General features: G+C 39.7%; 1 long non-coding RNA gene across 1 annotated transcript; it reads right to left on the bottom strand.

Moving 5' to 3' along the window:
• Positions 1–2282: 2282 nt before the first annotated feature.
• LOC306805881 lies at positions 2283–16973 on the bottom strand. Its single transcript, XR_013775321.1, has 2 exons — positions 16875–16973; positions 2283–2650 (listed from the first exon to the last, which is right to left on the bottom strand). It is a non-coding gene; the product is annotated as an uncharacterized lncRNA (long non-coding RNA).
• Positions 16974–17248: the final 275 nt, after the last annotated feature.

The following is a 17248-nucleotide window of genomic DNA, read 5'->3' as shown; positions in this document are numbered from 1 at the left end:
TGAATTGTCTCAACAAAGTAGGTAAAACAATAAAAAAACATAAAGTAAAGCACCTACTTAAGTGGTTTGGTAGTGCAAGTGTACAGTCTGTGTAGGCTGATGATAGCAGCTAATGTGTCTATTTGCAAGAAATTTGCCAACACGCTGGTCTAGAAGCCTTTTCATTCTTTTGTCAAATGAAATTGAAATGTGCTGATTGTTCCAATGAATCACTTCCCTCTCCTTGTTTTGGATTACACATTCTTTTTTTTTTCACCTCACATCTTCCTTGCTCTTGAAGGCAAAGCCAACGTCATAGCAGACAGAACTAGTCCAAGATTTCCCTAAGTGATATTTCTGAAGCAGAGCAGGTGCAGATGAAGAAAAAGGATCAGTCAATTTTTAAGAAGTCAGATGGCATTGTGCAGCAAACAGAAGGCAAAAGACTGATTTCAAAGCACAAAATCAGGTCCTTTTATTTATGTAGAATGCACCAATTCAGGGAATTTGAAACGGCTGGTTACAGAAATGTATACATTTGATCATAGTTTAATCCTCTATGGACTGCAATACCTAAATCAGGAGAGCTGTGAACATGGCATACAGGTTGATTCATTTCAGAAGAGTCACCTGGAGTTTCTTACATGAGATATATGGCAGATGTGATTCATACTATCCAGCAAGAAATCTTACAAAAAAATTTATTCTTAGCATCGTCTCTAGCTAGGAGGGGTTGGGGGCAGGGAGAAGAGAGGGATACAAGTTATTTTATCATAACCATTTTCTATATTTGGCCTGAGTTGAGTTTTCTATCTCTCTGTAAATTTATCAAATTACACAGAAATTAAATACCAGGTCTTCATGCTTCTTTTGTAGTATCTGTTCTAAAAGACAAGAAGGCTTACTAAAATTAAAATATCAGCAACAGTAAAAAATTAAGCTTGTAATTTCTTCAAGATCTTATGGAATGGTTTCCCAGAAATCTCATGTTTTAATTACTGCATGATCAGTAAGATCACACAAAGATCCAAAATGGCTCCAAATTTTCACACAATCCTTTACTCTTCAGTACTAATCAGACAACACCAATTAAATAACAATTAAAAATTTGAAGATTTTTTTTGGATGAAATTACCTACTATTTAAAAGAATGACTTTTTAGTTCTTCACTGCTCAGCAAAATGTTGTGATTGTATAGAAAAACAGTTTAGCTGCATGTGTGTGAATGTACAGGGATAAACTCCTAATTAACTCCTCCAGGCATAATTACTCTCAGAAAAGATAGTGATAAGCAGACCATGATAGCTACATGTCCTAAAACACTTCTGCAATTGGAAAAATTGCAAATTTAATCTAAGAGCCATAAGATTCATTTCTACAAGTTATAGCAAAGTAGAACCATAAAATAATGACCAGATATTAGTGAGGAGATCCTATCTCAGTGATGTCAGTGGCAAAGCTACTGCCATCTTCCATGGAGTCAGGGCTTCACACAAGATTTAATAACTCACTCTTTCTAATTATTTAATTTTTTTTTTAAGCAAAGAAAAAAAGAAGATAATTGCCAAGCCTTCCAGTCTTTCTCTCCTGGTGCTAATTTGAAATATTAAGATAATTATGCTCCAAGAAAGCATGTGGTTTCTGCTGACTAATTCCTGTGGTTAAAACAGAGCTTCAGTCTTTAACAGAGGTGTAAGCAGCATTAAGTCAGCCCCTTCACACCAAAAACCTATGTCTGGAACTATTTGGCACAGCATGCACTGGAACTGTGTAATCATCCCAACCTCCCACATCCCTTGGGTGGCTCCTGAGGGCAGAACTTGCCTTCATCAGCTGCCAGGGAGGCCTTTTCAAACACCAGTTGCTCCACTCTTCCTGTCTTCTAGCAGCTCCCCTAACGGGTGGGTATTTCAACATCTTACCTCTGAAAGAAATTTCCCCAAGTCAGTGGCATTTTTTCATATAACACCATGGGAGGTTGTGCCTGACCCTCTGGGAGATAAGAGGAAGGACTGCTACCAGTGGAATTACTGGTATGGAATGAACCCTCTTCCACACATATCTGCAGGTTTTATCCACACATTTATTGTCCAATTTATACTTAACATTGCAGTTCTGCCCGGAGCAGATGCAAAGTGCTATCCCTAAGACAATGTCAAAGTCTGAGGAGCAGGGAAGGAAAACTGTTGCATCAAATAACCCCAGTGATAACCATTTCACAGTTCAGCAGGCCACATATAACACATATTTTTAAAAAACAATCTTATGACAAGATCTTGATGACAAAAGGTTACCAAAATATGCCACCAATCCAAATGTATTTTTCTCCTCATTCAGTGGGTCCCACATAAACTGAAAGAAATTATTTTCATTTCCCTTTTTCTTTTGGTAAGCTGAGGATAGCTCCTTTTTAGTTTTCACTGTCTGTGAGTTGCTTTTCTTCACCACTTGGCAAGCCCCAAGCACACAGGCAGACTTGCTAATTTTACTGCCACTTCTCTTCTGTATCTCTGCAAGGCCTCCTGTAATGTTCCCAGTTCCAGTCTGAGGGTGAGCTCTCCAGAGATGAACAACATGGGATTTAGGCAGGTTTCAATCCATCGGTCCCATGAGCTCTCTGGCAGCCAAAATTTCTGGCAAAATCAGAGATTATTGCATCCACAGGGAAAACCTACAAAAGCAAGCATTTAACAGAGAATTCACTTTCTTAACTTCCAAAACAAAGCAGGTAGTCTTCTATTTCAGTAAGCTGTTCCAATGTTCTCATTGAAGATTTGAATACTGGCAAGCTTAAATACATGAAATATAGTGTGTGCATTCCCATACACGCTCATGTATTTCTTCACACAGAGACATGAGAACACTTCTACACAGAAACATTTTTCATTTCATTCTGAGAGTTTTTTAACAGACCAGTTCAGGCATCAAACCCTTTCAGAAGCAGAAATTAAATGCTAACAGAGAAGAATTATAGCACCAAAACAATATTAATTCAGTGTTCCCTAAGTCCAAGGATGTTCTCTCATGCAGAAATAATGACATCCTGGTTTTTAAGGGTTAATCAAAATCTGGATGGGAAAGAAAATAAACTACTTAGTGGGGTTTTGCTCTGCCAACCCATTTCTATTCCCATTGCCAGTTTTTAAACTGACTCAGCACCAACAGCTTCTACATTGGTATCCCATGACTTCTGATACTGAGGAGTCTCCTTGTATTCTAGCTCTTGGAATCAGAAGATTATCTGAGAATCTCTTTTGACCTTACAACGTAAGTAGAAATGTAAGAGAAAAAATAGCGTTCTAAAAGGACTATTTTAGCTTGGCAAAACCACTCTCCTTAAGATTGCTTTAGAGACTTCCAGAGATAAAAGCCTAATTTTAGCTACAATAAATTTGGATCAGCAGCACATTGTGGAAACTGTCTATCAGCAAGATATTGCCATAAGTTTGGCACTGCTAGAAGGAATATACCAAACTTTGCCTTTCTGGGATGAGATAAAGATGTGGAAATAAATAAAGATATGGAAAACAGTTCTTCTGTTTGCAATAGGAAAACTTTATAATTTTCCCTAGGGTTGTTTTTTTCTTTCATATATCTGATGTACAGAACTGGCAAAATGGGGGTAAAGGATAGAAAAGAAAAAGGATTTTCTATATAATTATCTCCCAGAATAAACAGCAAAATGTTATTTATTTCTATAGCATTTCAATCAGATGTTGATCACCAAGTATTTAACAGTAGTATCTTATTTTAAAACTCATAGTAGCAAACTGTAATTCTTGCAGACATATCTCGCTCTTTAAAAATAAATAATAATGGCATTTTCTGCTTCAACACTACAATATTTTTCCTATCTTAGAGACATGTCAACAAGCAAAAGCTACACTTAAATATTTCAGCTCAATGCCATAACTGGTGCTAGATACATTTGTCACTGCTTCCAAAGAAATGCATGTGTATAGAGAGTTCATGAATATATGTGGCAGTACTTGCTGTGTGCCACCTAAAATAAACATAATACAGTTTTTGCTCTGAAAAGGGTAAAATAACCCAAACCAATCACTCTAAATTTTATGTTTTAACTGAGGAGACAGAGTAAAAATGAGAACCCAAGCAAAAGCAACAGGCTTTGCAGGAGAAAAGGAAAAATTAACAGCAGGACATAACCTTCAAGTGGAAATTCAGATCTGCAAATTTTAATACAGTGCCCATTTCCCCTAACTAGATGTCTTGGTGTCTGTTTTCCATAGTAAATCACATAGTAAATCTGCCTAGATACCATGGTAGACACTTTGTAGAGAACCACAGCTCCATAGGCACATAGGACTTTTTGCTCACTACACCAGATTGCCAGCTCTGCTGAAAGGTGCCCATATAACTGATTACAGAGCTGACAACTCCACCTCATGATGCACAGAAAAACCTTTTTTCATTGCTTTGTCAGCATAACATACTCATGAAATGGATGTCATTTCCTCTCATTCGATGATTGTGTTACTCAAGTGGCAGGCAAATGCCACAAGTAAATAAGCATTTGTCTATTAAAGGAGGAAAGACCTGGATTTGTCCATAAAATAAGGCCATTTTGGTATGGATTAAAGGTGGGGGGAAGCTGAACAAACTCCTTCAACTGACATTTCAGTGACAGTTCTTGGACAGAAAGCAGTCTGCTGCCTAACAATATTTATAAGGTCATACTGCAGATGATGCTGCAGATGACAACCCAGTATGAGTCAAAAAGGAAAAGAAAAAAGTGTGGGGGGAAAAAGGTGGAAAACAGCTGTAGGGTAGGATGGATAATGAAAGTAAAATAAACTTCCAGCAGACCACCAAAACTACCCAGTGCCATCTTTGGAAAACTGGGTGCATAGAGCAGGCTATTACTGAAGCTGCCACTAGTTTGCCTCTGCTGGAATGGCCCAATTGTGCATTCACAATTCAAGGAGTGGTTCCCAGAAAAAGGACAAGAACCACCTAAAATGTGAAACACATCTTAAGAGTAAGAATCTCCATCTAAAGGGGACTTTAATGTGCCTTCCTGAACAAGGTGCAACTCCTATGGACTACAAAAGCAGCAGTGACCAAGCTGCAGGCACAGGTTTTGTGTGTGAAAATCCAGAGAAAAAGTCTCCTCTGGCAAACTGCCCTTCAGTTATCTGCAGCATCTAGGGGGAAAAAGTACAAAACTGATGAATACCAGCACAGGTTAATGAGAGAGAAAAGGAAAACATTTTGTTTTTATCCTCCCTATGTATTTTTTATTTTTAGTTAACAGCACAATTGGATGTTTCCTGTGGGAGCTGCTGCTCCATCCCCTGAGATGGGCTGTGGGATTTGGGTGGCCAGGCCACATACATGTGCACCCATGTATGGAGGACAGAGAGAGCTCTCTAGCTGAAGGCACTGCTGGGTGAGACAGCAGTGGGAGGGGGGCATATTACAGTCACTTTAGTCTCTTGGCTGGTTGCCAGCAGTACAGAAGTTGAGAAATCATTTGTCACAAGGATAAAAGCCAAATACATTGCTCTGGGTGAGATGTAACCTGACAAACAGTCTCCTATGACTGATGCATTTGAACTACTAATACACTCTATATAATGACTTTTTTCTGACAGCTAGCAGTCATATTTTTTTGCTTAGTTTTTCTGCTTGTTCATGCTGAGCTTTTTGAGTTCCTATATATCACATTTCTTGGCAAGGAACACAGGGCAGGAGGACAGTTCTCTGTCATGCTTGTTTCATGCCACAATTTTAGGAGGAAACAAGCTACGAAATAATTAGAAATCAATTTTTTTTCGATTACTATTTTCTAATATCTCTCTTTTTTCCTTTTTTTTTTTTTTTTTCCAAAAAGCCACAAAGTCAGCTGGTCAGCAGGAACTTCATTTATAACTGTCAATTTAACAGTTCATTTATTCCACTGAAGCAGTGAGACTCAACAGGGGTGTGGTAACCATGAGATAATCACACCTCTGGGGTCTTATGAGGCAAGGAGAAACAGCCAATTCCCTCTAATCCCACAGTGGTGAGATTAGTGCTTCTGATAGCTACAGCCAAGGAGGCTATGAGATAAATTGAGCATTTCATGTTCCCAAAAAAGAATTAAATTAAATGTTTAACCAGCCTCATTCAAGTTCTGCAATTCATCTTGATTATAGATGTGTATGCTCATGAACACTGACCCACATACATTTGTCTACTTTGAAATGTTTGACAGACAACAGGAGTAGCCATTTGGTTTGAGAACTATACTATATATAGAAGCTGTAGCATGTTAGCTGCCTGTCTTGTCTACAAGCCTGATAGGCAGGGATCTGTCATCTTGTTATCCAAAAGCTCCTCTGGGTATGCAATCCTTACATGCAGAACTATAAAAAATAAAAGGAACACAAAGAAACTGCCTTTTTCCTAGACATTATTGGTAGCCCTGCTAATCAGTTCCATTAAATACTCCTCTAACATCTCTGTCTGCTATGGAAGGTCCATTCATCTCTTATGATGGTTCCACTAGAAAACATATAATGGGTATTTGGCAGACAGAAAATTAAATCATGGAGGACTGGGGAATGAGAGGCTGGAAAGCAGTGCCACAGAAAGGGACCTGGGGGTGCTGGTCAGTGGCAAGTTGAAGATGAGCCAGCAGAGCCCTGGAGCCAGGAGAGCCAACCCTGTCCTGGGGGCATCAGGCACAGCATGGGCAGCTGGGCAAGGGAGGGGATTGTCCTGCTCTGCTCTGGGCTGGGGCAGCCTCACCTCCAGGGCTGGGGACAGCTCTGGGTGGCACAATATAAAAAAGATATTGAACTATTAGAGTGTCCAGAGGACAGAGGATGGTGAAGAGGCTTGAGGGGAAGCAGTGTGGGCTGAGGGCACTTGGTCTGTTCAGCCTGGAGGAGACTGAGGGGAGACCCCACTGCAGTCACAGTGAAGGGCAGAGAGGGGCAGGCACTGATCTCTGCTCTGTGGGGCAGTGACAGGACCCAAGGGAATGGCCTGGAATTGTGTCAGGGAAGATTTAGGCTGGATATTAGAAAAAGGTTCTTCATTCACAGGGTGACTGGGGACTTAAGAGGTTCCCCCGGGAAGGGGTGACAGCACCAGCCTGACAGAGTTCAGGAAGTATTTGGGCAATGCTCTTGGGCACAGGGTGTGATTCTTGGGGATGGCCCTGTGCAGGACCAGGAGCTGGACCCAACGATCCTTCTGGGTTGTTTCCAGCTCAGCATATTCTGTGATTCTGTGACAGAAATTACAGAATTAATGATTTCATCTATTAGGTCATATTGCTCATTTACATTCTTCAGTGTCATGGTCTGCATTCTAAAATGTTCATGAAGCACGTCAATTTATTTTTAAAGTGAAGTATTTTTAAAGAACACTTTTTATGATTGTTCTGTAGGCTGAACCAATATTCCTTTATTGTTGGTACTGGCATATGAAAGAGTGTGTCAACTGGTTCATCTTGCTAGTTTTTTCTCTTCCTCCTGAAACCTAGACTGGAGAAATGATGGCACACCCTTGAGGTCCTCTTCCACTTCTCCAAGAGCAGTCATTGCCCTGGGGAGTTGTGGGTTTACCTTGGCTGGATTCCAGGTTTCCAGCAAGCTGCTACATTACTCCACTTAGTCAGCAGGATGGGAGAAAATAAAATAGAGGGGAAATAAAACACACTCATTAAAAACAAACAAACAAACAAACAAACAAACAAAAACAACCACCAAGCATGCAAGTTGAGATAAAGGCAATTTTAAAACAAAAGATGTTTTGAAGGTGACTGGACTATCTGACATTGAAACAGCTCCTGGTGTCTTCTCACAGCTGTCATCCCTGTTTCCCCCACTCTAACAAGGAAACTTTGCTATATAAACTTAACAAAGAGTCTGATAAAGGCATGAGTACTAGTATGAGCCATGGTACAGTGCCTGGTACTAACCCATGCTAAAGCTGACAGTCAAACAGCTCAGCTTGCCTCCCCAGGCAGCTAGGGTGTGGAGACATCCAGTGGGCAGCTCTATCAAAGTGCAGATCCTGCAGAACTTTGAGGATCCTCAAGATTTGCTATCTGTGTGCAGTGACAAAGGTGCTCCCAGGCAGACAATATGCATTTCTGACTCAGGCTATGCTGCTGCAGGCATCCTAAGGATAGGGAAAGAGATATGTATTGGGTTTGCATGGCAAGGTTTTGGTAGTGGGTGGGCTGCAGGAATGGCTTCTGTAAAAAGCTGCTAGAACCTTCCTCATGTCCAAAGGAGTCCATTTCAGCCATGTCCAAGTCAGGCATGGCACTGGCTAAGGCCAAGCCCATCAGCAACAGTGGAAGCACATCTGGAATAACACATTTAAGACAAAAATTGTAATGCAGCTTCAACTCAACATAGAAATGAGGATATGTGAGAGCAACAATTCTGCACACCAGGTCATTGGAGAAGGAAGGGGAAGGAGGTGTTCCAGGCACTGGAGCAGAGATTCCCCTTTAGCCTGTGGTGAAGACCATGGTGAGGCAGGCTGTGTGCTTGCAAGCTCACAGAGGTTGCTCATATTGGGGCAGAGATCCACATGCAGTCAGCGAAGGACCCCACACCAGAGCAGGTGGATGCACAAAGAAGGCTGTAACCCATGCTGGAGCAGGCTCCTGGCAGGCCATGGGGACCCACGGAGACAAGAGCCCATGCTGAGCAGGTTTGATGGCAGGACCTACCATGGAGACCTACTCTGGAGCAGTCTGCTCCTGAAGGACTGTGCCCCATGGGAAAGATCCATGCTGGAACAATTTGTGAAGAACTGCAGTTCATGGGAAGGACTCACACTGGAGAAGTTTGTGGAGGGACCCCACAATAGGGGAGGATGAGAAGGAAGGAGCAGAAGAGACAAGGTGTGATAAACTGACCACAGACCACAGCCCCCATTCCCCATCCCCCTGCACTGCTGGAGGTAGAAGATAGAGAACTGTGAGCAAAGTTAAGCCCAGGAAGAAGGCAGATGTGGGGAAAAAAAGTGTTTTTTAAAGAGTTTATTTCTCATTATCCTACTCTGATTTGATTTGTAATAAATTCAATTAACTTCCCCAAATTGAGTCTTTGCCAATGACAGTAACTGGTGGGTGACTCTCCCTCTCAATCCACGAGATTTTTGTCATATCTTCTTTCCCTACCCAGTTTAGGAGAGCAATTGAGAGGCTTGGGTGGGCACCTGAGATTCAGCCAGGGTCAACTCACTGCAAGATATCAAAATTCCTTCAGCAACTTCAGTTGTCAAATTCTGATACACCACCCTTTAAATCTTTTTAGCAAGTGTACTTGAACAGCCCAGGAAAGAGGAAGTGTGATCTGTGTACCCTTAGTAATTGAACATTTTGACTAGTTTTTTCCTGTCCTTCCTTTTTTCTTAATAGACCAACTAGTATGAGAGAGAAGAATGAATAATGGCTTATTCTACAGAGTTTTCTTTAGCACACACAAAGTGCCACATAGGAACCTAACTCCAGCTACACTCTTTTTCTACAGAAGAGCATGCAGAATTCTACATCAAAAGAAGGCTGCAGTCAGCTGAGGTATTTTGTAGTTAACCCTGTTTCAGATGCAAGAGGTCTGTTTTCTCTGCTGATGATAGAAGTATAAACTTTGCAATCTCAAAAGCAAAAACAACAAAACAAAATACAATCAAACACAAAACTCACAATCAAAATATCTGTTTCAGAACTTATTTTAATGTCATTACTCACCAAACAGGAAGCTAGCTATTGTTAAAATTATCCAAAATTGTGGCTGTTAGTTTAAGTGACTGCTAAAAGCCCTCAGTGGCTGTTTTCAATGGTCTCAGAGTGGTTTTCATGGCTATGGATAAATGGGATGCAGGTATATCATTTTATCCATCTCATTAAAACTGCATTCCAGTCCTTGGCCTTCTTGTAAAGGAGATGGTCAGCTTAGAGGATAAAATTTCATAAACCTCAGCAAGAAATATCAAGCATGCCATCCTCCCTGATTCTTCAGTGGACACCTGTGAAGCAGTACTGCAGTCCTAACTCTGGTTTTCCCCCCACTCAGCTCAGTGGTGGTGCCACCTCTTCACAGAGCAGAGCCACTGCAGAAATGTGAAACAAACAGGAGTCCGTGTAAGTCACCTGAAGTGTTATATGAAAATGTACGTGCAACATGTGGGTCCTCCTTCAGACAATATTTTGGTGATTATTTGGATATTTCTGGGCTAATCTAAGTAGTCAGGCTGAGCCTGACTGGAAGAACATTCACCTACTCTAACAATGATGGAAACCCCAGCAGCAGTGTATCTGCAAGAGGGAATGCTTTGGAGCAATGCTGGCGAATTTCTATTAAAGGCAGGTTTGGAAGAACCAACGCTTTGATACCTGGGGCACTCAGCAAAAAATTAAAAGACTTTTTTAAAAATTATTCTTCTTTCAAAATGCAAGAGAATTATAACCCTTTTGTCCTAATGATAGGGAAAGGGTTTTAAATTCCTGAGTGCTCCCTCCCTCTAGCCCCAAAATTTTTGTAGCTGTGGCACTGAATGCAGTCCCATTATTTTTAATGATATATCAGGACTGAGTAGAAGAATAGCATACCATATATCAAAAGCTACACCCTTGGAAATCACAGAGCTCTTCAAGAAGCCACCAACGGGTTAAATGGTGACCTGACCAATTTGCTATGGTTCATTTGGTCTATGCTAATTGTTTTAAATGCTCACTTTGTGCCATATTCTTTACTGTGCTGATGGGAAATGAGGCATATTTCTTTAGAGCAGGGATTCAAGTATTCATTTATATTGGAGAGACTTTTTCAGAAAGGTACAGGCACACGTCAGTCGTGCTATGTAAATAAGAATTAAGCTTCATCTTTTATCCAGTTTAAAGAAATACATGAAATAAATATTTTTAAAGTCCTTTCACTCTGCTTGATTTTTCAATGTCATACTTTTTTCTCTATTCTTCTGCAATGCTTAAAATCAGATTGCTTCTTTCCCATTACCAAGCTCTCCTGTCTGCTTGTGTGGTGAGTGGCTTTTTTCTTTTATCCCTTTGGACCCTGACCTGGTAGTCATTATTATGTCTTTTCATCTTTTTTTTTTTTTCTTTTTATTAGACTAGTCAGTCTTGATATTAGTCTTCCCAAAGCTACTATCCATTACACTGTCAGGAAAGCAAGCTGCCTTACAGTAGGCCAAGTGTCAACAGAAGGTGAGGCAGAAAATCAGCCACAATCTAAAGCTAATTACCCTGCCTAGAAGTTAATTAAATACTTGTTAGGAGCAGCAGGGTAGATCCTAATTAAACTTGTCTAATAACAGTATGCTGACATACTCTGACACTGGGAATTCCTACAGGGTTTAAATAATTGTACAAAGGGCAATAATACCTGTCACATCATGGTGTGCAGGCAAACCCTGAAGATGCACATTTCTCAGTATTTTCTGTATTAATTTGCCACATATTGTGCACTTCACATGTGTTTAATTTACACATGTTTAAATTTTGGTGCCCTGGATCTTTTTAAATTACTTTGCTGTTGCTGATCTAACTGTAACCACTGCAAAGGGAGATGGTCATTAGGATTTTATTGTATTATTTAATACACTAAACCTGATAAAATCCTGCTGACTGTGGCACCTCTGGGGTTACTTAGATACAGCTGTGGCCCCTTTTTTCAGATTTTAAGACAATAGTGATTCTACCTGGAAATGAAGAGGAGCAGAGAACATGGCACACCTTGCTAGTCTTCCCACATTCTCAAAGGGCCAAACTCTGACCACCTACAGGCTGGCAATTTTACCTGCTGCAGTTTCCATTCACAAGAGTGCCACTGACAGAGACTTTTACCTCCACTGATAAGGGTGTCTTAAACCAACATCTCTTTAAGCCAGTCAGACCTTCATTTACATTCAAAACAAAAGGAAGAGGAAATGGCTAATAGGTGTAACTGCCAGACAAATTTAAGGGAAGAGGAGAGAAGAGGTGTAGAACAGGAGAAGGAGCTGATAACAGAAACGAATCTTTGTCTTCTGATTATTTCCACCCTTTTGACCGGCTGGAAATATTTTTGTTTCCAGACAGGAAAACACAATTTGCCATCATTTCAAATAAATGAGGGCTCCCCACAAACCACAGCAGGGCTTTTGTCTAGCTGTTTTTAAGGGATTCTCTATGCCAGCGGTTTTAATGCTGATTTAAAAGCTGCCGTTTGACCAGGTTCTGTTTTTCAACTGATGAGTTGTCACAGTGCCTTGCGTGAGGGTTAATCCCCCATTGTGCTGCCTGCGCCACCGCAGAGAGGGACTGCGACAGCAACTGCTGATAAAGCTTGTCTCTTCTGGAAAAGCCCGGGGAGGCTGTGTCGCATGCTGATGGTTGTTTACCACAGCAAAATGCTGAGTGTCAGTTTTAGGAGAGCCATGTTTCAAAACTTTTTGCCTTTTCTCCCGGTCAATCAATTTTTTCACTATTCCTTTCCTACCCTTGACTCAAGCACCTCTTTAATATGGGGTTAGGGCTCTTGGGTGGTAACCAGCAATGGATGCTTGACGGTAGATTTGCTGCTCCCATCGTTAGAACCATACTTGAAATGCCATGTCAGTGAAACTAATGAAATGGAGTGCCATGATGTGAAACTAATCAGACATGATACAACTTTGGGGGGAGGGAGGGAATAAGAAACCTGCAAAGATTTAAGCCAATAGTAGTACTCTCATTTTGCACCCTCTCCCTGAACAGCAAGGATTAATGGAAAGATGTAAGAGCTCTGATCTTTTCTGGCAAGACTGTTGTAGAAATAATCAATTAACCTTGGGAGATCAAATTGACAGAGCTTAAGAGTGAAGTTATTTAAAATGCCAGATTATCTAGGCAGATGAATACATTTGTTGCAATACTAAAAGGAAAATGAAAGTCTTTTTCCAAACTTCGTTTTTCTGAACTGATTTAACATTATTTCCCCAGGAGTCAACTCTGCCTTTTTCAGTGTGCACTTTAACACATTAGAACAAAATGAGATTTGATGTACTCTATAAAGAGACTAGTGATTTTTCTCTCTTCTTCCAAGGAGTGGGAGGGTTATTATAGAAAATAGCTTATAGTAACCTCACGCTTTTAGCTCTTTAGTTTTGTTTATTTGACAAATTCATTATTTGGGTTCCTGTCCTCTGTGGTGATTTTGATTGGTTTGCATTCTGGCTAAATCAACCACTGCTTCATCTATGGAACAAGAATTCCTTCTTGCCTTAAAACCACAAAGAATGTAAAATATTTTATAATATCAATTATTTTTAAGAAATAAAAAAATCCCATCAGATGTTCTTTAAGCAATCAATTTAACTTCTTCTGGTTGGAAGATATAAAAATCTTATTTTATTAAAATGTTTTGGGTTGTGTTATTTTGACTAATAACCTCTCTACTATTTTATTGTATTAAGATTGGGACAACATAATGTTAGAGCAGCATCAAGTTGTAACTAGACTCAGTCCTGCATGTTGCAGCTGTGTTCCAGCATGTAAGAATATGCCTAATGTAAGCATTCAAGCAAAACCAATACTGGTATGTTTGTGGGTAAGCATGCATCCACACACAGTCTAAAGTCCTTTCTTCAAAGAGAATTTATGATCAACTTTATTGATTAAATTGGTACATAATCTATAATTTCAAGAATCTATAATTTCAAGAATCTGTAATTTCAAGAATGTGTGAATTTTAAATCAATTGCTTTGTTAAATTGGAAAAGTTGTCTTCATTTCATTCCTTCATTCATGTTTTCACACATTTAATCTCTGTTATTTTTTCTTTCTTTATTTATAGTGCTGTAGGAGTTTGTATCAAATACAGCACTTCAATTTGAGAATACACTAGAGCTTAACCTCATTTTTATTAGCTGACTATATATACTTAACTCCAAACTAGACCAAAAGTACAAATACTTTTAAGCCAGTAAGGAAACATTTGCACACAAAGACATCCAGGCTGAATTGTTGCCACATAGTGTGTAAACCAGTGCAGACTCACCCAATTTATCCAGATGCACTTTGCCAGCAGCCACACCAGTTTCAGAAACTGCCATCCCCAGAGTTTGGTTTCTCCAGTAGCACCAGAGGTGACATAGTGAAATCAAGTAATGTATGTGCACCCCAATCCCAGGCAAAGTGATACAGGTTATTTTAGTCAGTGCTAGCTGTGACTTGAGCTAACTTCATTGTCTTTGCCTGAGGCAGGGCAGGAACGTCTACTGAGCTCTTCTCCTGAGCTGTGTTTTAGCTGGCAGGCAAACATTTGAGAGTGCTGTGATCAGTCACTTCACCTGGCTCCAGAAGAGCATCTCTCCATGCTCTCCTTCCATTCCTTAACTGTGTAGCCTTTCCTAACTCAGTCCTCCTCCAGACCATTCTACCAGACTAAGAAGGGAAGTGAGGAGAAGAAGCTCTTTTGGGGACTGGGATGAAGAAAAAAGGAATGGGGAACAGATAGAAACAAAAATGTGTGAAGAAGGGGTTAGTTATGAAATAGATGTTTGGGGAACATTTTGGACTGAGAAGAACTGGGAAGAAAAGTCCCTTGGAAGGTCTTTCACTTATACATATGGGCAGAAGGGCTAGAAACTGCCTGAAAAGGCATAGCTTTTATGGACAAGGAGTCATTAAAAAGGATGACTATGCACCTCAGAAGTCACAAACTATTGGCCAATCTCATTAAAGACGCTCAACACTCAGTCAAATGCTTTCTTGATGTTTCACAGTGATTGCAGGTCCTTTCTCAAAGTTCAAGACACTGCATCAAACATGAATTACACTTTTTGAAGTTTTTCAAATAGCAGGATTCTTTTACAATGTAGTCTGAACAGGACAATTCATGGCAGCGTAAAATTAGTAGATGTCTTAAAATTGTAACAAAAATCTGCCCTGAAGATGAAAATGGGTTAGTAGCAAATGGCTTTTCATATCCTCTGCTTGGTTGTCATATCTCAATTGAAGAAAAAAGAGAAAAAATTAGAGGGAATTTAAGGAACCAGAAGAATATTTTAAAACATAGAAACATGATTTAGAGTAAGAGAAATTCAACTAGTTTAACTGAAAAAAGGGAGGTTAAAAAGTGACTTCATGACATTTTGAAAGTATAAACATAAGGAGATAAAATATGCTAGTGGAGAACTCTTCCAACTACAATACCAGGGTACAAAGTTAAAGGGTTAGAGAAACAGTTTAGGAATGGCATATTTGTCCCCAACAGTAAACATAACTAGTCCCTCAAACAATCTATAGCTATGGCTGATTCTCTGGAGCTGGGTCTTTTTACTTAAGACTTGACACTTTATGAAATATTATCTATCACATCAAATAAAACCTATTCTACAAAGCAGACCTCCTGTGCTACACCAGTCATCGTAACACCTGACTGCAATAGCTCATTCTGGATTTAAAATGCATGATGTTTCTCATAAATGACTGTAGCAAAGGTAAACTTAATAAAATATATTCTAGAAGAAAAAAGCATAACTTTTTTTTAAAAAGTCTTTTATTGCCATCACTTGCCCCTGATTTTTAAAATTCATTTCTCCACCAACCACAGCCACTTGTATATTGAAGCACTGTTGTTTAGAATTGGCACTATTATGCTATTATTTTTTTTTCTTTTGAAATTCCAGCTTTAAGATAATGCAATAGAAATAATGGTTCTAGTGCCTCTCCTAGATTGTTAAACAATCTCCAGCCACTGCCAATATGGCTGCAGAAAGGAAGAGAATTGCTAATGCACTGCACAGTGCATTAGCAGCACAAAGAGTATTCTGGGGGTTGGTCCACTGGTCCTTACTCAGCAAAACCACTGTTTCATAGCCCACCTTTACAGGAACTCTTGACCTTCATTATTCTTGACAAATAGCCACTAGAGACAGGTGCCACGGGGTGTGCCAGAAAGGATATGAATGACCCAGGGAACTCTGCAAATTTTTAAAGCAAGAAGGTAAATCTCTTGCATTTACCACAGTCTTATAGAGGGAATTCCAAATAGCAGAGTATATAGCAGAGTTTGAAGCTCCACAACTTGAAGGAATGAGTTTCATCTATGCACATAAGGGGAAAACCAATGTACGTGCAGAAAACACACCCATGATTTGAAAGGGATGCTTGCTGCTTGCTTCCTTTCTTTTTTGTGCAAAGATGAGACAAGGTAGACCATGGAAACCAAACTGTGTTTTCTCTGCAAGACTCCACTCTAAATGCACCACAGCAGACCTTAAACTGTATGCACAGTCTCAGCATAATGAGTGGTAGCCTGGCTGAAACCATCAACATTACATTGCTGCTTCAGTGTATACACTGATTAATTGCAGTCAAATCTTTAGATGCATTAGGATCAAGCTGGCTTCTGTATCAAGGAAGAATTCCTCTGCTGCCTTCCTTTCTTCAACTATTATCATCCATTACAGCCTCAGGGAAGTGCAACCTGCCATCACATTTGCACAGTGCAAGACTAATGGGTGTTGCCCAAGTAGATTCCTTCAGGCTTGTATTTAACAATTTAATATTTCTAAAGCTGAAAAGTGATTATTTTTCCCAAAGTAAATGTAGTTTAAGGAGATGGGGAATTATATAATTGGTCTGTTTTATCATGAAAACAACTTTCAGCATTTTTACCTTTGATTTTCTGTTATTGTAACACCAGAGTAGGTGGTGTGTAAGAGAGAAAATTCTCATTCTAGAAAAGAGAGCTAACATAAAAAGCAGGGCAATCAATGGAAAAAACCTCCAACAGCATGGTGAAATCCATTGATGCAAACAACCCTCTGCCCTCAAACACTGAAAGACAATCTTTACAAGCCAAATCTGTCTAGAAATGACTGCCACTCCAAATATCAGGTCTAGGGATATCTCCCATAACACCACATTTTTAACTCACCTGTGACTGCATGTGAAACCAGTAAAATAACTCAGAAGTACATCAGGCTGAGCAGCTGCTACCTGTAGAAGATTCAGTTGTTTGTTTGTTTGTTTTTTTAAGACGTGTGGGGTGTGGGGTCAAACACAGAATAGGAATTTTAGGAAAATTACCTCCTGCTAGTCTTTTATACAATCTGATTTCTCATGTAAAGAAGAATAATACCTGTTGCGCTTACTTTTTACCCATCTACATAAAATACCTGGGAGAAAAGTATCTTGTAAGTTAAAAATGTTATAACCCTTAGTTTAATTTACAGTTATTAATTTGCTTCACTTTTGTATTGTAGGAAGTAAGGGATCAATCTTCTTGTGAAAGAGAGAACATTGAAAACT

Source organism: Erithacus rubecula (genome assembly GCF_903797595.1).
Source record: "Erithacus rubecula genome assembly, chromosome: 1".
NCBI lineage: Eukaryota > Metazoa > Chordata > Aves > Passeriformes > Muscicapidae > Erithacus > Erithacus rubecula.
This window is presented reverse-complemented; position numbering and strand designations above follow the sequence as displayed.